The 26413-nt window shown below is 43.2% G+C and overlaps 1 protein-coding gene across 6 annotated transcripts in view; it reads left to right on the plus strand.

The window, feature by feature from the left end:
• The window catches only part of OSBPL5 (oxysterol binding protein like 5), a 178722-nt gene that overhangs the window by 25152 nt on the left and 127157 nt on the right, over positions 1-26413 (plus strand). For 2 of the 6 annotated variants that reach the window (XM_056493716.1, XM_056493721.1), the window contains exon 1: positions 17850-18107. The exons of 3 other annotated variants lie outside the window; for them this stretch is intronic. The gene's annotated coding sequence lies outside the window, so the exon portion shown is untranslated. Of the gene's footprint in view, positions 1-16994; positions 17493-17849; positions 18108-26413 lie in introns of those variants that run through there. One more of the 6 variants, XM_056493717.1, reaches the window with a different exon arrangement.

The following is a 26413-nucleotide window of genomic DNA, read 5'->3' on the forward strand; positions in this document are numbered from 1 at the left end:
TCTACTTAGGTTTTTTTTGTTGTTGTTTCTTCAACCTCATAATGAGTGATGTAACAAGGGAAGGCCAAAGCTTCTGGGCTTTTGCAGCACACTCTGATTTTGGAGCACTTTGCCTGCTTTTTCCAGTGTTTTCCAAAGCCCAAGGCCCAGCCCAGTGTGTGCAGACTATTAGTCCCCCATTGGAGACCTGTTTAGGCATGGCTAACTGGTTCCATCTACAATGAGATGTTGTTTCCTGCCTAGCACTCCTGTTCCTGGGATCCCAGCCCTGCAGTCACCCTTGCTGCTGGAGGGAAGAGGCCCTCTTGCTGGCACTTGCAGTAGAGCACCTGAGCAAAGACCAGGGAACAGTTTTTCTCTTCATTTCCAGGCACAGTGCTTTGCTGAGGATTTAGGTTACTCCAAACTAGGAAATAACATCTTGGTGTTGTTGTATAAGGGAGGGAAGTCTTCCCATGTGGCAGGTTAACTTGCAGTCCTTCATAATCTACAACTATAGAGAAAACAAAGATAACCTGTGCCCAAGAAGAAGTTTAGTGGCTGGATTGCTGCAGTCAGGGCAATTCATCTATCCCTTATTTTAAAAGTTATTAAAAACACACTACTTTTCCTGATGAGTGGTGATAGCCAATGGCAAATATTAACCCAAAACCCACAATAGGCACTCTGGCACGCTGCTTGATACATCATGCCAAGTGTGGTTATAATTCTACCCTGGTGCTTTGTTGCCATGCCCTTGAGCTACTCCTTACTATTTGTGCAAAGTATGCATAAAACATGGACATTCCCAAAATGTATGCACACCAGGACATGTGTTGTTAGGGGACCACTGAAGCCTGAGTGAGCATAGGTAGCTCAGTTTTGCTTTGCCTGGGCCAACATTTTGCCTTCCCAGGGCTGACATGTCCCTGCAAGTGGGGCAGAGAGGCACATGGCATCCTGGGCAGCCTGTGCAAGGTGCAGAGGAGAAAGGATGCTCCCCTTTAGTACAGTTACACCTGGGGACAGAAGTGTTTCCTTCCTGCACAGGTCTGGCCAGGCAGCAAACACGGGATCCCTACTGAACTACATGCAAAGAAGGCATACCCTGTTTTGGAGGGTGGAGATGCCAAAAGGCAGGACAAGAAGCTCTGAAGCTGGAATGTGGTGGGCTGGAAAGGTGCTCCCCACACCTCTCTCTGGAGTACTACCCATAGTTCCCAGTGAATAAGTGCTTCCAGGAGTATGAAGCAGAATGCAACCAATGGCAAAAACTGCAAGTAAAAGAGCTGTAAAAAGAAAACATGCAGAGTTCTTCAGGCCAGATAAGAGCAATTTTTTAAAGAGGTCAAATGTAAGTCATAATGTTTTGCCTTGGAAATGTTGTAGTTTCACAAGCTGCTTGCATTTGCATATTTAGAGAAACAGTTCAGCGTGTTGGGGCCTCAGTTTGGGTCAGGCTGCCTCAATATCATGAGTGAATAGTAATCATAAGATCCTGTCTCTTTAAAGTAGAAAAGCCAGAAAAATCTTCTTGCTGAGCCTTCTTGTTATCACAGAGGTTTACAATTTATGTGGTATTTGTCTTTTAACCCTGAAAAAGGGGGTGACAGCAAATTGTGTTCAGATGTGCAGATAAGCTCTAATGTTCAGAAAGAACCCAATATGCTGAAAAAGCTCTCTGTGGGCTCTAATACATAGATTTGCCTAAGAAAAAAATCCAGGCTTATGCCAGAATATGTGTTTGGAAATTTATAAGAGGAGGATAATACTCTAGTCTGAAAGGGAATTAGGGAGTTTTGAGGTCCAAACCAAGAGCCACAGCAAGAGGACAGTTACCAGAACCATCCCATCAATTTAGCCAGGCCTCATCTGCTTAGGAGCAAGCATTAATTGATGCTGATTGTAGCAATTTACTTATCCAGTGGTGAAAACAGATATACAACCCTACCCTTTGGAATTAGACACTTGGATCTCCAGGTGGCCAGGAAAGAAGCACATGGAGATGTGGTAAGCACAGAAATGGAGAGAATTCTCTCCTTTATTTTCAGCTTTGCAGCAGTGTTCTCAGGAACACTTAACCCTGAGGCAAAGAGGTCAGCCTTTGGCTCCTGCAGAGAAGAAATGAAGGGATCCAATAGCACAGCAATTCTTTGGTCCTCTTTTCTTTTTAGGCTATGCATGATTCATGGGTTACATTAGAATCCCTCCAGCAGAAGGCCACGGATCATTAATGCACAACTCCATAGGATACGTGACTTCTTTCTGCTTTTGTTACAAATCACATTGTCTACCTTGCACACTGCCAACTTTACCTGTGGCTCTCAGCACTCCCCATTTACAAGTAAATTCTCTGTGCTCCAATGTGTCATGTTAGATGCACCTCCTGTACAAAGAAACCCTAGCACTTCAGGAAAATGTGCACTGATGAAAGCAGTCAGTGTCCAGGAAGAGTTAGACAGAGCAGCTTAACTTACACACTGGAGCAGGTCACACTAATGTAATTGCTGACCCTCTGCCTTTGGGCACAGAGCACAGCATCCATGTCACCCCTGCCCTGCAGTACTGCCAGCTTTTTTCACCCACTGTGTGTTCTCTTTGTAAAACAGTAGCTGAAAAACACACAAAGAATGGTTGTCCAATATGTCAGATTGGATAGTAAAAAGCTGAAGATTAATAAATAGGCTGAGGCATACAGGTTAGAAATGCCAAAAAGTATCAGCTGGATCATCAGTGGAGCACAGTGTGGTCCAAAGTACATTTATTTGCAATAGACTATGCACAGAAGAAAATGAGATATTTCTGCTTGTGTGAGTGGCAGTAAATTTGCACAGTAACATTGAATTCTGGAGCTGTGCATGTGTGAGTGCTCAAGATTAGAACTCTGCTAAACATGCACATTTTCTCAGCTAAGCTCCAGCCTACTCACTGAGTCAATACGCTACCTATGAAAGCCTGCTTGTCTTCCCAACATGTTCTCCTGAGAGTGGATAAAAAGGTGTCTTTCCCCCTGCAGCTGAGGAAACCTCTGTATGTGCCCCTTTATGACTGTATGTCCTTTATGACTGGGGCTGCATGGGAGTGGGAATTGCAGTCCAGCCCTTTACAGTACTGCCAGAATGAAATAGAAGAGTTGTGCCCTGGAGTCCCACCACAGATGCATCTAAAACCTGCCCTCAAGCAAAGATAACATCACTGTCACTAAAAGAAAGATATTTCAGTATAAACTTCCACCTTCATCTTTACTGCTCTTATAGGGAGGATCCAGCTGTTCAAGCGTGATTTTTTTTTCTCCTCAGTTAACAATTTCAGGAAATCAAAATATGTGGTGGGAGAAGTGAAAGCTTACAGATTTGTGGCCATCTGGGACTCATCTCCTGCCCAGTCTCTAAAGAGATTTTTTCAGGGCCAGGCAGCTGTATTTGCATAGCATTTTTGTGGGCTCACTATTTCTCTACAATTAGCTTCCAAAAGTCTCACTTGACTCCTACTTACAGGTAAAAAGAGCTGCAGGAAAACAAAGATTGGTTTGGTCTATTCTTGTCCCAGAAGGTGTCACTGAAGAGCCAGGAAAGGTGCAGGTTTAGCAATAGTTCTAACTGGGATCTTAACTGGAGCCTCAGCAGGTGGAGCCTGGAGTTTAGAAGCAATTTGGAGTCACAGATTCCTGTGTCTGCTGTGGACTGAAAATCTGGAGAATTTTGCATCACAGAATAATACCCTGAAACTTGCAATGCTGTGTTATTCCTCAGCTAAGTCATCCCACATTCTGTAACAAGCCTAATCCATTCTTGGGAGGTGGTGATGGGAAGGGGTTCATGAGTTTAGAGGTTTTTTTAATAATATACCTTTAAAGGATCATGTTAATCTTCTTGCTTTTTTGCTCTACATCTGTTGTGTCAATATTACATTATAAATAATACATAATTTTAAATAATATAATTTAAGATAATTTTATTGTCTAGGTCTTTAGGCCTTTTCTTAAGAATAGAAGGAAGAACTAGGATTTCCAATTGTTTTGCTATGATTTATTATGCATTATAATAGACATGGAAGTAGCACAGATCTGGCAATGATGTAAGAGATCTCAAGCAGCTTGTACTGTGAATTCCACAAAGAACAAGTTATATACAGCAAGCTGGGTGTCCTTCTCTCCATTTGGAAAAGGTAGTTGGAGTTGCTGTTTTAAGCCTTTTGTCTGATGTTAAGCATTTCAGGAGACTTGATTTGGCACATAAAGCAGATATATGAAGGATACTTGCCTCTAAGATGGGTATTGGAAAGAAATTCATCATTGATTTGGCCAGAGTAGAAAACCCTCTCAAAAGGATATTAAATGCTCTGGTTTTAGGCAGTCTCTTAACTGCTGAAGACTAGGCTGTGATCTGATCTGATCTGATGTGGGGGGTAAGATTATCCTACACCAGTCTACTGCTGGTTGTTGGTTCCTTCCCCCAGAAACATCTGCTACTGTCTGAGGCAGGGTAATGGACTAGATTATTGCATCCATGTTCCCATTCTTGGGCTTTAAAGAAAGTAATTTTAGGGTCCTATAAAAAAGAAAGAAAAAGAAAAAAATCAAAAAAGGGTAGGGTAGGTGATGTTGAGCTCTACAGCTGGTAAATTTTCTAGCTCTTCAGGGTACTGATGTTGCAGATCTCCTTTCCTCTAGTTTCCAATAGTATGTTCTCAGCTGAATTGGTTTGTCTTGTCCATAGATTAATACAGCACCATTTTTTGACATATTGTAGCTATCTGAGGTAAAGAACAAAGGAGTGAAAATAATTTTTCCCCTGAGAAAATTATGTCAGGTTAATTGCTCCAACATACTTCCAAGGTTTGAATCAAGAAATATGAAAACATGTTACAAAGTCACAAAAAAGTGTTCTTGTTTAATAAAGGCCACTCAGTTTCACTTCAGTGAAAATTCAAATATTTTTCCTAACCTGCTCAGCACCAGATGAACCACAAAGTGGCTGCAAGTACTTTTAATGGCAGAAATACCATAAGCTCATAGGAATGTATAAGAAAAACTTTGTTTCAATGAGAGGAAAATGAGCTGAAAACCCACAAAATAATAGAGTGTACATAGTGACATTCTGCTAAAAAGTTTGGTGTTCACACTGAGGCAGTAGAGCAGTAGAGACTTGCAGGTTTCAGTGCTGGAATTTTGCCATTTAATCTTTCCTCTGGCAGACAGCACAGAGATTACATAGCTTATGTGCATTGTTATCCACAAAAATGAAACCTATAAGAGTTTGTTCAGCCATACTCCCCACTTTACTTATCCATTTTTTATTTCAGCTTCTAATCTGTTAAGGATTTCAGCCTTTAGCTCAGGGTTATCAGGATGGCATTGTGAGTGGATAACATCTGTTTCAGCTTTCATCCATCTAGAACACAAGCATTAATCACTAGAAATGGAGTGTGAAATGGAAAGAAAAGTTAAATGCATATTTGATTCTGAATGCTCTTGGAGAAAATGTCTTTCAGGACCTGACCAGAGGGAGAATTTCACTGCACTATAACTGGGTTTGCCAGTGCATCTTACGTGAAAAGCTGAAATAGAAATTCAGCTAATTTCAATTTATTTTAAAGGTACAAACCTTGTCATTCTAATTTAGAAGAAATGTTTAAAACAACTAATCTCAAAACAGTGCATCTGTTCAGCTTTTTGGTTGTGGTCATGAATAAAGCTTCTTTTTCCAGGCTTTCTGTGCCCCAGCTCATACCTGGAGCCCTGAGCTATTGCAGCTTCATGTTGCAAATGGGTAGCTGTGGCCATGCTTTCTGGGGGTGCTGAGGAAAATATAACAAGGACTAGGAACAATCTTGGACTAAGACACACTGAGCTGACTCAAGAGGCCTTTTCCATCCTGAGTTTCTAGATTTTCACAGATGCTGTAAGGAAATGTGTTGATTTTCTACTGGTCTGGCACATGTCATGGGAGCTAGACTCTTAATTTTTAACTCCAAGAACAATGATCAGCCCCAATGATCAGCCTTGTTGGGAGCAATTAGGCATGAGATACTGTGACCAGAGTAAATTTGGCTTTTTGGTGAGCGTCTGCACTTCTCTGACAATTGCATGGGAAATTTTTACAGCACAATAGGCTGGATTTGCTCCATTTTATGAGGATTTATGTGTGCCAGGTAACCTCTCTGCACTGGAGAATGTATTAGGTGTTGTGGTGGCTATGGAAAGCTGGTGATGGAAGATGGCTATATTCAGACCTAGCTGATGTTACATGTTTAATACGTATCCCCTTTTGCAGAGGTGATTTCCAGCTTTGCTTCTTATACCACTGTATGCTCAAATTATTTTCTGAATTATTTTCTGAACCTCTCAGAGAAGGCTTCTCCCAGAATTCCTCCAAAACCACAGAATTTAGTTAATCCACAGCAGTCAATACTACCTACTTCAGCCATTTTAAAACCTCTTTTTCATCAACAATGAGTTTGTCAAAACATAATTTCTGTGCAGTGCAATGAATTCAGCAGATTACCTGTCTGTGTATCCTTTATCATTCTTTTCCCTTGTCATACTTTGAGACAAACTGTTCTCAGCATCTCTCAAAGTCCCCAAAGAAAGCCATTATAGCTCATTAAAAACATCCCAATAACCCTTGCCCATCCATCAGGTCAGTGCTATAGCTCTGAAAGGACTCTGGAAGCATCCTGTTTCCAAATCCTAAGAAGGATGTCTCTCTGGGGACAAGAGAAAAACCTGTTAATGAGAGTATTATTTCTCTAGCATTTCAAAGCTGAGCCCAACCTTAACCTTTTCATAAGAATTACTTAATTTAGTGCCCTCCCTCTGACTTCCTTGCAGTTTTACTGTAGGTAGGCTTTAATATATTAATTCCATGCATATCAGCAGCCAAGCTCACTCTGTATTCTGGGAAGTGTTTCTGCAGGCTCTCTGGCCCTTTGATTTCCTTGTGTGCTTTGTCAAGAAGTGAAATAGTTAATGTTTATTGCATTACAGTCACAATACTTGTTAGCTGAGTTAGCATCTTTTCAAGTGAAGGCAAATGTCATGCAGCAGAGATCAGTCTCTGCTCAAACTCAGCTGATCAACATGGCATAGTTATAATCGAAAGGGAAAGAGAGAGGATTTGAACCTCTTTAATTAAACCAGCAGGAGTTCCCAGGAGGACACTCTGTGTCTAAAATCAAGGCCTGTCTTTTTTACTGTATATTGCTGCATATTCTTTATGTTATTCTGACAAGATCCAGTCTTAACCTAAAATCAGAATGTCCACCCTGGTCTGACATGAATCATCTCATTAGACCAGTGTAACCAGGAAGAAACAACTGCACAGACAAGCTCACAGATATCTATTTATATTCACTTTGTGTTCAGAAAGATCCTTTCCCATTCTAATAGATAAGATTTTGCTTTTACAAGTGAGGTGAGAATATGCCAAGCAACTGCCAGACATTGATTCCTTTGTGTTTTCTGGAGCTGATGACATTTATTTGTGCTTTGAGGCTTTGAGTAAGAATTGAGTCTGCCACCTCCCCAGATACTGCTTTCCTACCTTTCCATCCCCAGCTTCCCTCTACTGAGCAAGCTTTTCTTTCTGTTAAAAAAAAAAAAAAATAGAGAGGGAAAGAGAAATTAGAGATTATTTGCCTTATGCTTTCCAGGTTATGTTATGTAAGGTATATTAGTGCCCTTCTTATAAAAAAAGACATATAAAGATGTTTCTTACTTGGTTTTACTTCTGAACAGGAGAAAGCCTGAATAGAGAATACCATCTCTGACTGATTTGTTTCTTCTATAAACATAACTTTTCTTCTTTGAAGGTCCTTTTAGCTTTGAAAATTTCTTCCATTCTGAAAACTGGTTCTTTTAGAAATTCCCTGAGTCTTTTTAAGGGGAAATCTAATGAACCCACAGAAAATCAATAGAGAAGGAGTCAGTGACTGTTTTTTTGTACAAGCACTGAAGTGCAATACTGAACTGAAACAAAATATTGTTATTTATATCAGAATAGGATTAACTACAGTTTTAGACATGGTAGGTAAGACATCAAGAGTATAAAATGTATGTAAGTAAAGTCTGTGAGACATATTTCATTCTGCACATGAAGAATTGAAGGCATAAAAGGTTTGCAAAGAGATATTCAGTATCTGAGGCCAGAACTGAGACCTGGTCTGGAGAATATGTTATTTTACTCACCAGATGCTCCTTTCCTTCCTTTGGGTTCTATGTTCTCTACCACCTCAGAGAACAGACTTCTTGAAACTACTTAGTATTCACCACAGATGACAGCCTTGTAATTTTGTGAAAAGTAACATCTGTTCAGGGAGAAACTGTGTGTACATGTATAAGCAGGTTTCCAAGACATGTATTTCAGAGAAGAGGAAACAATTTTGCTCAAATATCCCTAAAAATTAACAGCCTATTCAACATAATCCCGTGACCCAGAGCATTCTTCCTGGGGAAAGAAAAAGATTACATGATGATGTCCAGACCCCAGCTGACACCAAATGATATTGCTCCTTTACAGATCTACTCCATTATGGTTTTGCTGCCTGATAAAAAGAATTTCCTGTCAGTGGCAAGTGCAATTTTTCAAAACCAATCTATATACTGGACCTCCCCCTGGCTTTAACCAGCAGAGCCTTGCATCACTGTCATTGCTGATACAGGCATCCTGTGAGCTTTCTGACTGCACCCAGGACTGCTGAGTTTCATCTAGTTTTACTGGACAGTTTGACAGAGCTGTGAGGAGCATGAAGTTTTGCTGCAGAAGCACAAGATGGCTGATATGCTTGGCACAGCTCTGATGAAAATAGGATGAATTTGAAGGTTTTAATATGATCCCACACCTGTGAATACTCATTTGGATTCTGTTCTGCTTTAAAAAGACTGTTTTCCCAAGGGTTACTTAAGGTACTTCTGAAAAGCACTGTAAAATTAGCTCATGATATTCAAATTTAATAATTTGTTTCACTCTGAGATCAGCTGAAGAGAATATTTTATTCTACCCATTATTCTTCTCTCTTCTTTGTAGACATTGGGAAGTAGGAAAGGATTAATTGCATGTCAGAGATTCTCCTGTTCTGGGTAGCAAGAGATCATTGATGGTCTTGAACTCTGGTTTCATTCCTATATCCTTGATGAACATTGCTCCTTTAATTGCATAAATATACATATAAGTAATAACACTTTTAACTAATACATTTCATATATTTTAAAAGACCTCTGTTCTCAGAAGTTCTTACTTTTAATGCCTGAATGTTTACAATGAGAGTTCAAAGTGAAAAGTTGCTACATTTAACATAGTTCATCTTCAAAACAGTGGCATGTTTTGAACATAGCACATAAATCACCGTGTGATTGAATATCTGATTGAAAAAAGCAGCCTTTGGCTTCATGGCAAGGCTTGTACCCAGTGGAGGCCTGGGTAGAATCTGGGGCTACAGTGCCCCAGCTGTGGGATCTGCTTCCAGCAATGTCTCACATGGGTTAGCTGCTCCACACAGCTGTTTTCCCCTGGGTGTGAACAGGGACAAATATCCTGACCTTCACAGCCAGGTATAATTAAGGGAGCACAACAAAGAAGGGCTAAGCAACATGCTCCAAGGCTTGTGCAAGCCTAAGGAGCTATTAGCAGTCAGTGGATAAGATGACACGTTATCCTAAAATCTGTGTCTTTGCATTCAGGGTATTTTTTTTCATCAGTATCTCCTTTGTTGTTTTTTTTTCAGTCAGCAGACTCTTCGTTTCTCTCTCAGATGTCAGTCTCTTTCAGACAGATCAGCAATGTGGTTTTGAGGCACATATCCAGATCGTTTTTATTTACTGCTCTTTGATTCATAGCCAGAGCAGTCTCAGAGTACATGCACCTGGAATCCCTTTCAGTGAATCAGTATGGAAAGATGCACTCTAGGAGCATGCCTAATTTGCTGCAGTTGTTGATGGATGCTGACTTGATGGGACCAGACTAAAACTAGTCCAAAGCCAATTCTCTGAAATGCAAATAGTGTGCATGTTGCATCCTCACTACCAATTTCTTTGCCCTACAGATGTGCTCCTGCTTGCTAATGTAATGACAGCATAAGAAAGTCACACCACAGCAAGCCTGGTTTCACTGTGTGAAGGAATCAGGAGACACAGTCATTGACAGGGGAACAAAAAGTTCATCAGGACTGAAAACAGCTAGGACACAAATAATTTAATCTGCAAAATGATGGAGCAAATACCTGGAGCTCTCTGTGGCCACCATCAGGTCACCCATGTGGACATCATAGTTCCCAAGGTATTATTCCACTATTTCAAGACTCCAGTAGTTGCTAAATCATGCCATCCTCTGTAAAAGTGCCTTTGTGTTTGGACTTCAACAGCACTGATCTAATCTGTGACTCTGGAATCAAACTAGGTCCTTTGTGGCATAAAAGGGACAGACAATTTGCTCTGGAACAAAGCTTTGTGTGCCATCCTTTTGGGCTGTAAGTCAGAGCATGGTCTTTGATAGTGCCAGATCTGTTCTCAGGAAGCATTTTTCATCCGGGCTTCAGTATTTTGTGTTTTATTTCTATAATTGTAACTTGTGACTGTAACACCGGACAGGTCTCCCTGTTTGAAGCAAAAGGAGGACAAAAATACTGGCATCCCCCTGTGCAGACAAGCCAGATGCCCTTCAGAAGCAGCAAAAATATTATTGTACTTTTTCTTCCTGATCTTCTTCAAGCCCCTGTGGGAGTTCACCAGAGGCATTAGCAATAACAAAGAATCCTTAAAATGAATTGTAACAGCCAAGGAGACTTTTTTGCTTGCTCACAAATGGAGCCAGAAGATGAATTTCAGAGAGAAGAGCACGAAAGAAGCTGTGAGAAGTTCCATAATTTATTAGAAATGAGCTGGCTACAAGAGTGAGTCAAGAGTCAGGCAAAATAAAAAGGGTCAAGAATGAGAACAAACACATCCTGGGAAGCAGCTGCAAGCTCGGGAATATGATACAGTGTTATTACAAAGCTACTAATAGAGCTGATTTGTGACTCTCTGGCCTGACTTCCAGATCAATAGTATGTATCCAGTGTCAGGAACTAGATTCAATCATCTGTAAGTCAAAATGCCCCTCTCTGGAGAGAATGAAGTAGGAAACAAATAGGAATTAAGCTGTGATTTCTGTCTGTCTAGATCCAGATCTATCTATGGACAGAGTATTGATAAATCAATACATAACTAAATACCTGTGGAGAGATTGCTACTGGCCCATATGAAGATCTGTGTGTCTATGTTTATGAGTCTGATAGGAGAATCCATTATAGAAATACATGTGTCGGATGGGGTTTGCATGGCCAAGCTTCTGGGAAAAGCTGCTGGAAGCCTCCTCCCAGTCCAGCAGAGCTGGTTCCTGGCAATCCAGAGATGAAGTTTCACTGGCCAAGGCTGGGCCAACTAGAAATGGTGGTAGCATATTTTAGAAAAAGAGAAAGAGATAAAAAAGTGATTGCACAGTTGTAATTGTGACCAGTGAAGAGCAGGATGAGAACAGGGAGAGGAACAGACATCAAGGTCAGTGGAGAAGGAGGGCAGGAGGTGGTCCAGGCACTGGAGCCAAGATTCCTCTGCAGCCTGTAGTGCAGCCCATGGAGATCCACAGGGATGCAGAGATCCCACTGCACAGCAGAGCAGGTGGATGTCTGAGAGGAGGCTGTGACTCTGTGGGAAGCTCAGAGAGAGAGGAACCCACAGTGGAGCAGCCTCTCCATGGTGAAGAACCCCATGGAAGAGTGACCCATGCTGCAGCAGTTTGGGAGGACTGCTGCCCAGGGGATGGACTCACATTGTAGCCATACTAGAACTTCATTTATATACATATTTCTATGGTCAGATCGGGTGGGACACTGATCAACCTGATGTAGTTTAGGATATCCCAGCTTATTGCAAGGGGTTTAGACTGGCTGACCTTTAAAGATTCCTCCCAAACTATGCTATGATTCTATTATGGATATGTTAACATGTACATGAAAGCTTTTGTTTTGTCCTTCGAGACTTTGTAACAGCTAGCTTGCTTTGTAATTAGCTTGAAGCCTGACCAACAACAAGGGCTATTGGAATGTTTTGAATACCAAATTGGTTTTGTGTCATGCCTTATCAAGGGTTTTGAAATCTAGCCCAGATTTCACTGAACAATTTGTCAGATCCTGGATATCTCGGCTGCTTTCCAGACTGCTGCAGAAGGAACCTTGCTCACCAGTTCAGCTCAGCATGTTGGGCTGTTCTCTGAGATGATACTTACAGTTAGTTACTGGCCAGGCCTGTGGGAGCAAATCAACAGCAGCCAAACTCTTTGATCTGTTTTTCACACCAAAGCCATAATGGCAGCATTCAGCTTAATTTGCTGGCTTAGACATTTGAAGGAAAATAAAATAGCTCCAAGGTGCTTGATGTGAACAGGCTTCAGCTGAACAGTAAGAAATTAGGAACTTGAGTAGTCACAACTAAACACCATTAAACTCCAGGTGTACCCATGTATGGGGAACAGTTTTACTTCCCAACACAGACTTTAGTTTGGGATTCCTGAATGAGTCACTTTGAGACAGAAGTTTACATTGGTGAGGGTGCAGGGTAGGGAAAGTAAGGTGTGCCCTTGAAATCTTGTTTAATATAAGATACCTAAGAACACAAACAATTTCTCTGGAATGAGGTCTGGGGTAAAGTAGTTGAAATGGCATTGTATTTAGATTCCTGAAAAAACACACTTGAGGTTGAGGTTATAGAAAGCAGGGTACCATCCAAGCATCTGATGGGCCAGATAGAGAAAATAAACCAGGTAAGAGAATCTGGGATCTTTTATCTTGTTACTGGCAGGTCTTTAAAGCTGCCTCTGAAGCCTTTGCTACAAGCTCCTGCTGGAGACCTTTTCCTGAAAGCTCAAAATCTTGTTTGGAGGCCACAAAAGCTGTGAGTGGCCCATGAGCCCTTTGGAGGATTGGCCCATGGGATGAAATTGCTAGCCAGATAACCTCTCTGTTGTAACCCAAGCCCAAATGTGGACATGTGAAAACTTTCTGGCCACAGTGTGTGAGTCAAGACTTTCAGGTTATTTACTTACTCCATCTTCTGCAGGGCTGTTCCAGGCAGGGGTCATGGCAGTAACATGGCCAATGCCCATCATCCATAGAAGTGTCTCCTAAGATGAGCTCAGTCCATAGGAGCTACTTCAGATAGGAAACAACATAGCAAAAAAGGAGATGGAATACAGAGCAGCAGGATCTAAACAAGATCTTAGAATTATATTATCTGCCCACAGTCAGCCAGACTGACAAGAAGGATGGGTGCTGACCTCTGATACTGTACAGCAAATATATTAGCCAGAAGAAAAGTTCTTGCTAGCAAACCACTCAGGAAAAATTACCTCTGCTAACAAAAAACCAAAAAAACCCCAGCCAGAAACATATATCATCTCAGCAGGGAACTCACTAACAGAAAGGAGCTACCACAGTAAACAGAAGCACAGTCTGTAGTATCAAAACACTGTGGCATCCTGCTCCTCTTGACACTTGCCCACTGCCAGCTGCAAAGTCTTCATGGTGCTGCTTTTATGCTCTGCAATGTGACGTGAAGCTCTTTACAAAGCACATACTCCCTGTACCTCTTACTGGCTCCCAGCTTTCAGCAGTAGTCACTGGAAATTTTCCTCTACCTTTTGCCACAAGAGGACTCCAGTCTCCACTGGCTCCCGGGGAGATGTTTGTGGTTTTTCTAACTTCTCCAGAGACCTGTTCCAGCAAACTAGCAATTGGGATTCTGTTTTAGCAGCAGGTCTGTTTTTCAAAATGTAAAATGAACAAACATGTTCTTTTCAGAGCTCTAAACAGACAGACTACTATTTCTTGTTAACAAGAAAGTCCTGCTCTATCCAGCTCTGGCATTGAATATTTTTGCTAAGGAACATTGAACTAGAAAACACTTGCTGGGAAAAGTGATCTTTTTCTTATCATAAATTGTATACAGCTGTGTTGAAGCTTATGGCTGATGATAAAAACCCATGTTTTATAACATTTTCTAACTCATTTGTTTTAAAGCTTCCTCCTTCTTGTCTCACTATGTGCCATGAGCTTAAGGGCAAGTATCTTACAATGCTAACAACCACTCATAGGATGTCAGATTAGTGTGGTTATGGCTCTAGAGCCATCGTAGTAATTACAATATGAAATATGATCCTCTTCATTTTCATTTTAATAGAGGCCAATAAATATATCTTATAGCTTTTATGGTATTTAACTATCTAGTCATGAAAGGGAGCTTGTAGAACTATTGTAACTATGTTGTGAGATATAGGAAAGCATCAAATGCAAGTCTGCTGGATTCTGCAAAATGAGTATGCATTTACAGTTCACACAGGTGGGGTCAGATCTCTGTTGAGGGAAGAGGAGATCGTTCAGCAGTTGTGAAAGGTGGAGGACATGAAAAGAAAGATGCAGGAGAAAGCTGTGCAATAATTTCCTAGGCAGGCTGCTGACCTGAGAGAACTGAGTGTTGCTGCTGCTTACCTGCCTGTCTGCATTTACCACGATTTCTAGACAATACTGATACTCTGTTGTTGCTCCTCTCCAAGGGTTGTCATAAAAATATGTAAGATACTGGTTTTCAGTGCTCTGACTATTAAAGTTGCATTATTGGATTGTAAAGACTAGAGTAACAACAGCTGCAACAGCCTGACTTTACTCTCCCAGCACTAGAATTAAAGCTTATTGTGCTTTGCTGCTTTTGTTACCCTGTTTATGGTAGAGTTCACACTAGTTTACAAGCCCATTTAGGACAGAAGGCTGTTGCTGTGGTGGGAAATTTAAGTGTTCCAAACACTGGCAAATGCCCAGAGAAAATATCACAGCTGCAGACCCCCTGAAGGAATGCTGATTTCTTGCAAGGGAAAGCTGAAGCCAGAAGGGTCCTCAGCCATAACTGCAAGGTACATCCATCAGAGAGCTTCTGCCAAAGGGTATCTGGGGGACACTGATGAATTAGTTATAAGCTAGGGAGCTCAGGTGGTGTTAGGACACAGCAAAGCTCATCCCAAATGCATGGCAGGGTTATGAGCTTTGTACTCCACATCTACCCACTTAGGGTTTCATGCACAGTTCAGTTGTATTTGCATGGACTGCAGCACATAACCAGCAGATGTTTTCTGAATGGCTGTTAGCAGAATAGACACTAGAGGGCTGTGGAAAATGGTCTTCAAAAATATTAGTGTTTGCATTGCTTACTCCCATTTCTGTGGGGGACTTATAAGGGGAGAACAGGTCCAGGTCCCAGCTTCAATAGAAGGATAGGGAAGTGATGGATGGCTCTAACCCAGAGCCAGAGGACCCATCTGGTGCAAGGTCTGAAGACACAGCAAATTCAAGTTCAGGGCTCCCTGGACCATAAGAAATGCCATGGCTGCACAATGCAAAGCATCAGTCTGAGGTAAATTTTCTCTCATGGTCCAGTTTACTGATGAAATTTTGACAATTTAACTGACAAGTATTCTGTTCTGTGCATCACTAATGCTTCATGCACTGCCTAGGGCACATAGGAAAACATAATGTATTATTCTTTCTCAGGGTCTCTAACTGAAATAATTTTGGATGCTCAGTTTTTTATCAAGTGATTGGTGTGTGGCAATGTGGCAGTGAACAGACGAAACACGAATAATCATGGAATGATTGCCTGGCAAGAAAATAATATAATTTAGTAGAAATCTTTAGCCAAAACAGTTTTAGAAGGGTTTTAAAAAATGTTCAAAAAGAAAATCCCTGGGAAGTGAACTAAGTCCCACTGAGATTCATGCAGGGTGCTGAAAACTGTAGATCTCTGTGCCAAAGTAGCTGAGAAGCCATGGTAAGACAAAGCCAGTCTGGATACAGACAGCTGGACCAATGCCAAGTGCATGGTTTAGTTAGACAAGGTGCTGGCAAACTACATGGCTGCATTGAGTATTCCAGCTCTGAAAGCAGAAGGGAGTGGAGGACACAGAAAGGACCTCAGTGTGGTCTGGAGCAGACAGGACAGGAGGCAGCAGGGAGAGGGAGAAGGCAGTATGAGGCAGGGTGAGCTGCTTCACGCTCCAAGAGGATGGCTCAACCTGGCAGTGCCCTGAGCCAGGGTGATGAGAGGCCTTGGCATCTCCGTGCATTGCCCTGCCCCATTGCACAGTACAGGCTTGCCCTCAGGGTAAAATTTTGGTGAGGATTAAGTGAAAATCCCAACCAATTTGACAGCAGCTGGAATCATGACAACTCTCCACACCTTGCAGATGATGGCAGAAATCACAACAAATACAGGTGAACTTAAAATCACCTACCCTATGCAAGTGATTCAGGGGCTTATTTAATGGATAGAGAAGGGTCGTGCTGACTTTTGAATAATATGGACAGCTTAGACTCTGTGAGCTGTTCACAGTTTATGCTGTGTTTATAGTGCTTTTCTTTCCAGGAAAGAGCAAAAATGGATGATGACTTCTCCTTCCAGCCCCATGCTCTACTTCTAGCTAGATAACAGTGCATTCTGCTCTATGTCCCATTGAGCTCACTGGGAGAAAATCAGCTACCTCTACTGGCACTAGGTACATGGATATCAGTGATGCAGGGTGAAGTCTTGTAGTCCATGCATGGGCTGGAGTTGGCTGAAGGCAGTGAGAGAAAATGTGCCCTGGTCCAAGTCGAGCTTGCAGCTTGTGATGAATTCAAGATTTTTCATTAACATCTGGGAGACCTTTTCAAGTAATGATTTGCTGCTTTTCAGTGCTGGAAGCTGGCTTCCTGTATAGCATGAAGAATATCAGAGCTAGTGATCTTTGTCTTGGTTCAGCCTCTGTACACACTGAAGAGAAAAAGGATCTAGCTTTTTCTGTGAAGGGTGGGGTAGTAAAGCACTTCAGGCACATGATTTAATGCTTCTGGTTTCAGAAGCATGAGTCTGAGCTTTATGCTGTATTTTGCACCAAAGCTTCAGCTGTACATGGGTGATTCAGACTTCAGTGATGCAAGCCAGACTCATGTTGGTCACATTATCCCCTCATGTGATTTTTGGTTTCAGAAAGTTTGGGTGCCTTTTGACTCTGCTACCCCTCTTCCCATGGAGATGAAGGAGGTGTGAAGTCCTGCTTGGCTTCCTGCTCTTGGTCTAGCTCTGAACCGTGGGACCCACAGCGTGGAGACGAGAGGAAGCAGCAGTTAAACGCGTGTGGCTGGGTCGCTTTCTGCCGTGATGCTTTACCAGATACTCTGCTGCCTGTAAAGCCATGCCTCCCCCGAAGGGCAGGCAGGCTGAGGCCAGGGATGCGATGATTGGACTGTCCTCCTCGTCTGGAGGAGCTTAGGGGTCCGTGCTTGCCATGGGATTGATTAGTCGCTCTGGATGCACAGGCGAAGCTGGGAGCGTGCTCAGCTGCGTGTCAGGGCTGCAGATTGCATGGGCGCCTCTGAGCCACGGCGGCGGCGTGTGGCTGGATGCTGAGACAAAGTGCTCCTGCAGCTGCAGGGCTTCGGCGCGGTGATTCCTCCAGGTTGGCTTTTCTCCATTATCGCACTTAACCCCGGGGATGGCTTGCTGCTTGCTGGCAGGGGGGTCCGCCGTACTCTTGTTTAAGGGGGTTGGTGGTTTTGCTCTATTTACTCTGCCTTGGCTTCAGGCTCTCCCTGTGCCGAGGAGAAGAAAGACACAAACTGCAGGGAGTGTGGAGGGAATAACAAACCGGAGGGAGCCGAGCTCCGGCCGGGAGAGGCCGGGGCGCTCCCGCGGGGAGCCGAGCACCGCGCCCGCTCCGCGCCGCGCCGATCCCGCCCGGATTTTGCACGTTCCCTTCCTTTTCTTTTTTTTTTTTTTTTTCCTCTCCTCAGTTTTTATTTTTTCTCCCTCTATTTCTCCTCTCCATTCCCCCCCTTCTCTTCCCTCCCTCTCTCCCTAGCGTGGTTGGATCAGTCTTTTGGTATTTCCTGCCGCCGCCTCCCCCGAGCAGCTGTCCGGCCGCGGCCCGGCGCTGCGCTGCGCGCTTTCCGTGCGGCCGGGGGAGCGGCTCGGCGGGGCCCACGCGTGTCCCCGCTCCGTCCCACGCGTGTCCCGGCGATGCGGCGGCGGCGGCGCGGCGCGGCGTGCTGAGCGCGGCACCGCCAGGGGCCAGGTAAGACCCACCGGACATCCTGCCCTCCCCCGAGCCCCAAAGCTGTCCTCCCTAAAATACGCTATAAAAGCAAATACCACCCCCTCCCCCGCCCTAAATTATTCCAATAAATGCATTCCCCCGCCTCCCGTGCTAGCTGCTCTGCTTGTCTCCCGCGCTGCCAGGCTGCCTATTTTTAAGTATAACGTGGTACCCCACAGTCGGCTTGCGAGTGGCGTGATTTCAGCGAGATTCTGAGCGCTGGAGACTCGGGGAGGGATACCTGCCGCCTCTGTCCCTGCTTTGTGCCCAGGTTGTGCCTCGCCGTTTCTACGTGTGCCTTTTGGGGTTTGGTAACAGGAGCTGTGGGGTGGATCCCCTTGCTCCCCGACATCTCGGCATGGCACGGCTGGGGGGCCAGCAAGCGGCCGGTGTGGTGTGTGGGATGGCGTGCTGTCAAGGAGACCTGATTTCTTTAGACATGTGGGCATATCTGGTAGGTGGAACGCATTTTTAATGTGCCTCTTCCAGCATGGTGAGGAACTAGTAAGGAGACTGCACTGTTACTAACTGGCTGCATTTAATCGACGATAGTGATTACCTTTCTTATACATACTTGTAAAGATACCATTGTGGAGACCATAGGCATCGCTGTCTGAAAACCAGATTTTGGAAACCTGAGTTTGGAGGTGCTTTTAGCTGCACTAAGTGAAGCAAGGTAGCATTCCTAGAGAAATAAACACATAAGCACATGCAACTGTCTGTTGGATCAGAAACCATATTTTTCAAGTGCTATGCAAACCTAAAGTGTTGTAGTGTGAAACAGTTGTTTAACATAAGTGAGGGGGAAAGTTCTTTAAACTACGTAGTCACCTCCTCACTTCATCCAGCTGCAGCAATATCTTTGTTTCCAAAATATTCCTTTCCCCTCTTTGCACTGATGTACGAGATAACAACAGCAATGTCTACAACAGAGATCAGCCACTGTCCTGGATGTGTCCCCAGCTGCCACCTTTCCTCCTTAGCAGCAAGTTTCCAAGAAGGTGTGAGTGGGGAGGGAGAGACAGAAGGCTCAAGCCAGCTCTGTGTGCAGTAAGTTCTCCTGCCCAAAGAGGAGAATGGTGTTCTTGGCTGGGCAGTTCCTAATGGGATGGTGGGTGACCCTGGGAGTATCCCACCCTGGCCTGGCAAGGAGGGGCACAAAGCTGGACCAGAAGGACCTGGGGGCAGCAAGGGAGTCTGATTCATTTCCAGGGGTTACTCTGTGGCACTGTTGATGCAGGTGCAGAATTCAAAGGAGAAGATGCAGGCCACAGTCCTGCCCATGGCCTATTTCAGTTTGAAGTGGGCAATGTAAACCTAAGGAATGATTTAATCATGGTGATGCATGAAAGTAACTGAAAGGCGGATTTACTGCTCTAATCTTTTCATGGTGCTTAATTTAATTTTTGTGTGCTTTATTGCAACACTGATTCATCAGGTGAGTGGGAGGGAGGCTTGTACAGTACAGGTGGTTCAGTTTCCATTGCTGGATTAGATATTTCTCAAGGTGCTTTCTTGGCTACAGCAGGAGAAAAATGGCTCTGTGTCTGATACAGTGCTGTGGTTTGGAATCCAGGATATCTCTAGGGAAAGGCCATTCCTATAATCTCTAACATGCAGTGTTTGAAATCAAGTGTGCCATGCTCAGAGCAAAACCAAGACTCGACTAATTCTTATTATGTTCATAGATCATAAAAATTTCAGTTAAGCTAATCTGAATTGAGTTAGACTCACTTCATATCCAAGAGAGCTGTTATCTGCTGCAGGCAATTGTGAGATTGTCAGCATTGCCAGTGTGAAGGTCTTTCAGTGCTGGATCTGGGGCTGAAGAGGTAAAAATGAAACTGCCCTGAAGTGTGTCAGCAGGGCTCTGCTGCTTCTGAGCTGCAGAGCACAGACCTCCCTCTGCAACCACACAGATTTGTGCTATTTGATCTCCTGTTTTATTTGGGGGAAAAGCTGCATTTAGTGTTTTTTCTTCTGACCTCCTTGCCTTTGAAGCATTAACAGCACAGTGTTTTCTCAACCAGAAATGCTGCTTCTCATGCCTGCACTCCTCAACTTGAGACGTCTCTGGCAGCACACTGTAGGTGTTTGTGCATGCCTGCTGCGGTTACTGAGGTAAAGGAAACACAAGAAGCAGTTTGGGGAATGGGAACAATCCAAATCCCAAATACACACAGGTTTGGGCAGGAATGGCAGTGACCTGCTGTGCCAGCGTGTCTCAGTGTGGGTCTGGGCTTGCTCACTCCTCGTGCAGGCTCCTGACTGTCACTGCTGGTGTTTATGCTGTGCTTTAGAGCACTAGGCATCTTGAGACTAAGCAAACTCCTCCCAGGTGCTGCTCAGCCCTCATTTTGGGGCTGTGTGGTTGTGGTGCATTTAATTGTACAGGGCTGTGTCTAAATCACAGGTTCTGCCTTCATCCCAGCTCCTCCCCACCACTGTGGCTCTTTCTGGTCATGCAATGAAGGAAGAAGGAGACAACCATCCTGGAAAACATTCCTTTGATAAGTAGCTGCTGAGCCTCTGTGGAGGACTAAGGAGCAGTGTACAACCTGCCCAGGTTTCCACATTTCTTAATTATTGGAATATTCTCTCTGCTGAAGGCGTGGGAGTGTTGTGCTTGCACCGGGCTCTAGGTACTCTGTATGCATCTGTGTAATACAAAAGAATCAAGGGACTAAAAGGGAATATTCTGCAAAATAGGAAGCAGCTAACAGCAGGCTAGTAAGAGTTACCTGTGAATGGTTTCTGTCCGTCACAGAAGGAGAGTGATGTGAAAGGGGGATTAATGTTATTTTTCGGTTAGAATGGTCCAGCTGCTTGTGTGGGTTTTTTAATTTCTTTCAAGCTGCATGAAAACCATGGGCATATCCCTTGTTCTTTAGTCTCAGTTTTCTGTAGTGTTTGTAGAGCTACAGTTGAAATTGTGCCATTTTTTCCTTTACGCTCCTTTCAGATTGGAGGATTTATAGGTGTATAAATCAAAGTCTGAATTGAAAAGGCTCAGTTCTCGTCTTTGTTTAATAAACAGCCAGCTCTATACCTGGGCTTTCCTTTAGCAGTGTGTCACTGAGGTGTGTGCTCTGTTCCAGTATCAATAACTTTACCATGCTGGCAGTCTTCTTGATAGTAGCATTTCTATGTGTTTTGTTAAACTCCATGCCAAGCTTCAACTTACTGGGAATTCATTGCAGGGCTGTATGAGTTTGAGTGTTTTGGCAACCCAGTTACCATTTGCACTATAATAGCATCAGTGAAAAATTAACCAGCTAAAGGCAAAAGAGAAATGCTTACAGGCAAAAGAGAAATCCTTAATAAACTGGGATCTGTGCAGCTCTCCTTCTGGGGGGAGGAGGGGGGAAACTCAACATGGGGCTTGCCTGCTTCGTCCTGTCTAATCTGTCAGTGAATCAATCAATGTGAAATTGTACCCCCAAGGAATAATGTAATAGCTGTTTTGTGTGTATTCCCAAACTGGAATGCTGCTGTAGTAGAGTCCTGAAGGGTGTGCTGTCTAAATCGATCAGCAGAGGCCATGATAAAAGCAGACTTGCTGCTTATCTATCAGATGTGGCAGAGAGGCATCGAGGGATGAAATGTCTCATTCTGTGTTGAGTGCAAAGCTTTAAATGTGAGCTTGGTCCCTCTGCATCCCAGCACTTCAGGCACAAAAGCTGTGTCCTGATAGCTCTCCTTCAGATTTCTCTCGGCAAAATGGTGAGATTGCTCTGAAAGGCACTTTAATTTTCATGGCAATGCATTTTGTTCCAGACAACTGTTGTAGTGTCATTGTTCCTTCCCACCTTCAGTGCTGCAGAGGCAGCTTGGCTTTTGTTACCTGTGTTGTTTGATGCCAGTTAAGAGTGCAAAGCCTATGCTAGCACTGCATTGTAGAATTGATTTGCCCTTTTCTCAGGTTAAAATGATGGGGAATTCTCTCCTCCCAGCAATAAATTGCCGTGCCCCAATGAGGAGAGGAAGAGAATTCTGCTCCATTGCATGGTGGGGGTAACTGTTGATCATTGTGAATAATTTTGGCAGAATGAAAAGAACAATTTAAATTTATTTTTTATTATTGTTTTGATATTTTTCTGCTTTCTCTTTTTGGTATAACTTCAGCATCAGGAGAGAATCATTTTTATGTAGTAGTAGGAGGTGACCAAGGCTTTTATGCACTTTATCAAACATTGCACAGTTCATTTGGGGAGCTGTTCCTGGCTTTTCTGTAAAACTGCTGAAATGTGAATGTGAAACTGCCACCAGAATTAATGCTCCATCAGGGTGGTTATTCTAGCAAGCTCTTGGCATAGATGCAAATAAATGAAATTTCCTTTTTATAAGATGAATTTTTCTGTCTTTTCTTGCTGTGTTGCCCTGAAAAAGAACCTCGCACACTGCTGCAAGCCTGGCAGTTGCTGATGCAGTGAATTATTTTTTTCCCCTTACCTTACCAAGGAAAGTAATCTGGATTTGCAGATCATTTAATGACCTTTTATTTCATATGTGGGTCAAAGACAGTTCAGGTCTAAGCAGTATTTTTTTTTTTTTTTAAATCCTTACTTGGACCATGAAGGCTTTCAGTGAGCACTGAATGCACTGTACAGATTACAGCATTAGTGGGCAAGGCAGTAATTTAAACTGCCTTCTATGGAGCTCTGTTATTGTAATCTGGAGCAGAACACAGGCATGTTAGATATGAAATACACAGTGTTTGTATTTTTCAGTTTTGTTTATAGTAGATTTTCTTCTTTCCATTTTAACATCTGTCATTTGCCCCAGCCTCCTAGTCTTGCTCTGCCTTTGTAACTCTTCTCGTACAAGAGGAGATAGAATATAAGCATGTATGAGATCGTTTTGTTTTGTTTTAATTCAGGTTCAGTGGATGCAAACAAGGCCCAATTTCTTGGCTGTTGAGCATGTTTTTTGGGGTTGTGGAGTTTTTGTGTTTGGTTTGGTTGTTTTGGGTTGTTTTTTTGACTGATGAACCTCCCAGGCTTTGTTGCCTGTAATCAAACAGTTGTTACTGCCTGAATTTCTCTCTGGACTCCAGGTCATGGGAGGCACCTTGGCACACCTGCAGTCATTTATTAATACCTGCACTCATTTATTCATACATCTATGCATTGCAGTAGACTTGGGGAGCTCCACTTGTGGACAAGGCTGGAGGCTGCTTAAACCAAGCCTAGACTGTCAGGCTTCTAACCTAGTTTTTCCCAAGCTGGTGTTCAAGTTCTGGCTTGTGGAATCCCTCAGCGTAGGTGCTGAAAGCTTTCTTTTTCAATAGGGTGAGGTGTGCTGAGAGGCTGGGAGGATCCCCTAGCCATGAGTTTATCTGAGAAGTGTAGTGTAGGGTCTCTCATTTCTGAATACCCTGAGAAGGTACATGACCAGGGTGTGTCAGTATCAGCTTTCCATGTCTTTTTCATCCTCTCTCTGCCTGGATTATTGTGTTCTTTGGTGTCAAGGTCTCTTATTGGAAATTCACACAATAGTTAGAGCAGTATTGTCTTGGGTTCTGCTGGGCTGTTCTGTAACATAAATAAAAATAATCTCATGATGTAAGCAAGATACTGAATAACTTGTCTAAATGAGCTGAGACAGTGGGTGCAACAGTGCCAGTTTTATTCTCTTTGAACAGGTGCATCCCCATGAGGAAATAAAAGGTAGGTAGGTAGGGACCAAGTAAGAAACATTGAGCAACAGCAGACTGTGACTCAGAAGCTATTTAACCATAATAATCCCCACAGCACTAGAGGTTCTTTTTCCCAGAAATGCACAATATGCTATTCTCTGCCATAAAGCTGTTGTCAGCTGACATCATTTTGTTAACATAAGACTTGCTGTTATCCACAAGATGCACAGCTAGCAGAGAGCACTTCCAATGCTGGCTGCTAATTATTACTAATGTTCTCCCAATTGTTGAAAACCAATATATTAAAGATATTTTCTGCATAATATTTTATTCTTTATGGCTGGCATGCTTATGTTGTGTTAAAAATAATGCTTCTAATATCACTCCAAGTATTACCAAGCCAGCTTTTGATTTATTTAGAACACAGAATAGCCATTTACCAAATGCCTCTCTTGAGTACCTGTTGTAGATGCTTTGTCTTTTTATTATTTTTTTTTCAGAGTAGCAGTGTGAAAATTTATGGCTTTTATTTTTTGTTTATTGTGACACTCTCAAAGTCTGTGTGTTTTCCCATCGACTTCTTGGCAGCCAAGTGCTTTTTATCCTTTATGTCTCTTGGAGAAATTAGATTAATGATGTATCACTAGCCAGAGAGAGCTTTTGCTGAAAGCACAAAAAGGCAATAATTTACTTTGTGATTTTATAAAATGCAGATTTTTTTTTTCGTCATATAAAAAAAGGAAACTGTTGAGGTGAAGGGAAGTGAACAGAGAATTGGTGCTCAAGTACTATCTCTGCAATGCAAGAGGGACATTGCAGTACCATTAATGAGATTCTCCCATTTTCCCTTGGAGATGTGGTATTGAATTTAGAAATAGAATTTGAACAATTTTCCACTGAACATCTCACTTTTCTGTTCACTGAATAGCTACCAACCCTTATTGTTTAATAGCTAGCTTCACTTTTAACTGATAGAGTTTCATAGAGGTAAGATAATAGCTCTGAAAAGGTAAGACTTTTTCTAGACACTGTTTAATTTACTGTAATTATATTAAGTGCTAAATTGAAAGAGGCTTTTCTAGTTAAGATGAGGATAATGAATAGTTGTGGTTATTACCATAGCCACGATGGGGGAAGGAAGAAGTGATTTAAGTTTTGCTCCAGACAGAAAGAAAGAAATCCTGCCCCAATGTGGTCCTTAATAATTTATTTTCCCCTCTCTATCACTGACTCCCAGGTTTTGCTAGAAGAGTTTTCTGCCCTTTATACCTCAGGGATGCAGCAGTTTATGAAAGGAATCAGCAGGCACTCCAAGTGAAAATGGCTGTGGAAACAGAGTGAAGAACCAGATTGCAGCCTCCAGCCAAGCCTGGAGCTACACAGGCAGGGGCACACACAGCAAATGCCACTGCAGCTCTGAAGGCACTGCAGTGCAGCACGGCTCCCCCGAGGCTCTGCTCCCTCCGTGCTTGGCCCACACTGCAGAGACACGGTTTGCTGCTCTTTTCTGCTTGGAGCAAGTTGCAACATCTCAAGTCCCCAGGCAGGTTGAGTGGGTGCACCCAGCTCTCTGTGGCTCTGCTGCTCATCCCGCCCGGAGCTGCGGCAGCTTCCCTCCACTGCCCTTGGTTGGGAGCCTGAGCAAATCACAAGGTGTGCAGAGCTGTGTGCCCCATGTTAAACACACCAACTCGCTGTCTTGGCATATTTGGTGCAATTGAGAATGGCATCTTTTATGCCACTTTTAACGGGGAGCTGCTGTAAGCACGCCCTGCCTCTCCATGTGGATGAAAGTGTTTTAGCTGGGGCAGGATTTCATCGTGTCTTTGGAAGTTGAAGCTGTCAAGGGGAAAACCAAAGCATGTTCCCTCGTTTATTCACCTCAGTACCCCGAGGTCCAAGACACCACTTCTGTGCAGTGCTTCCTGCACTGCCTCTCTTGCTGTCCTGCTAGGACTGCTGCCAAGTTGATCTACAGGGACTTGTCCCATACTTGTCCCATTTATCTCCTGGGAGTTGCACTCGTGCCGTGCCCTTACCTCTCAAAGTCTATCAAGAGAGTGTGTGATTGTACTTGACACTGTGATCTGGGCTGGATGTGAACCCCTGGGGAAAGGCAGTGTGTGAATTATTTAATCTCTTGAGCATTCCAGGCCCCTGTATAAAAAACATTAAGCAATATGGGGCTTTTTATTGCTTTAAGAGAAGGTCTATGTCAGCCTTTCTTGAACTCTCAGAAAGCTGAGTATTTTGAACACTAAACTTCATACCATTGCTCCAAATTCATTGAAGTGCACTTATGGGGAACCAGTGTAAGCAGTGTTTGCTCCCAGATGGACCAGAAATATTCCTCATAAACCTTCTGTTTTCTTCCCTTCTCTCTCTCCTTCCCTTCTCCAGTAATTTGGTTCTTCTGGATTGAGACAGGTTGAGGCAATGCAAGTAGGATAATTTTGCGGTTAGGGCATTTGGCTTTGAAATCAGGAGATCAGTGTTAGTTCCTGCTTCCAGCACAGACCTCCTGTAGCTGTGAGGAGATTGCTTGCACCTCTGTGCCTCGTCTGCACCGGAAAAAACAACAAAGTAAGTTTTGGGATTGGGTTTTATTTATTTTCCTGGGTTGGCCTACAGTTATGAGGGCAGGGAG

This window comes from Oenanthe melanoleuca, chromosome 5 (genome assembly GCF_029582105.1).
Source record: "Oenanthe melanoleuca isolate GR-GAL-2019-014 chromosome 5, OMel1.0, whole genome shotgun sequence".
NCBI lineage: Eukaryota > Metazoa > Chordata > Aves > Passeriformes > Muscicapidae > Oenanthe > Oenanthe melanoleuca.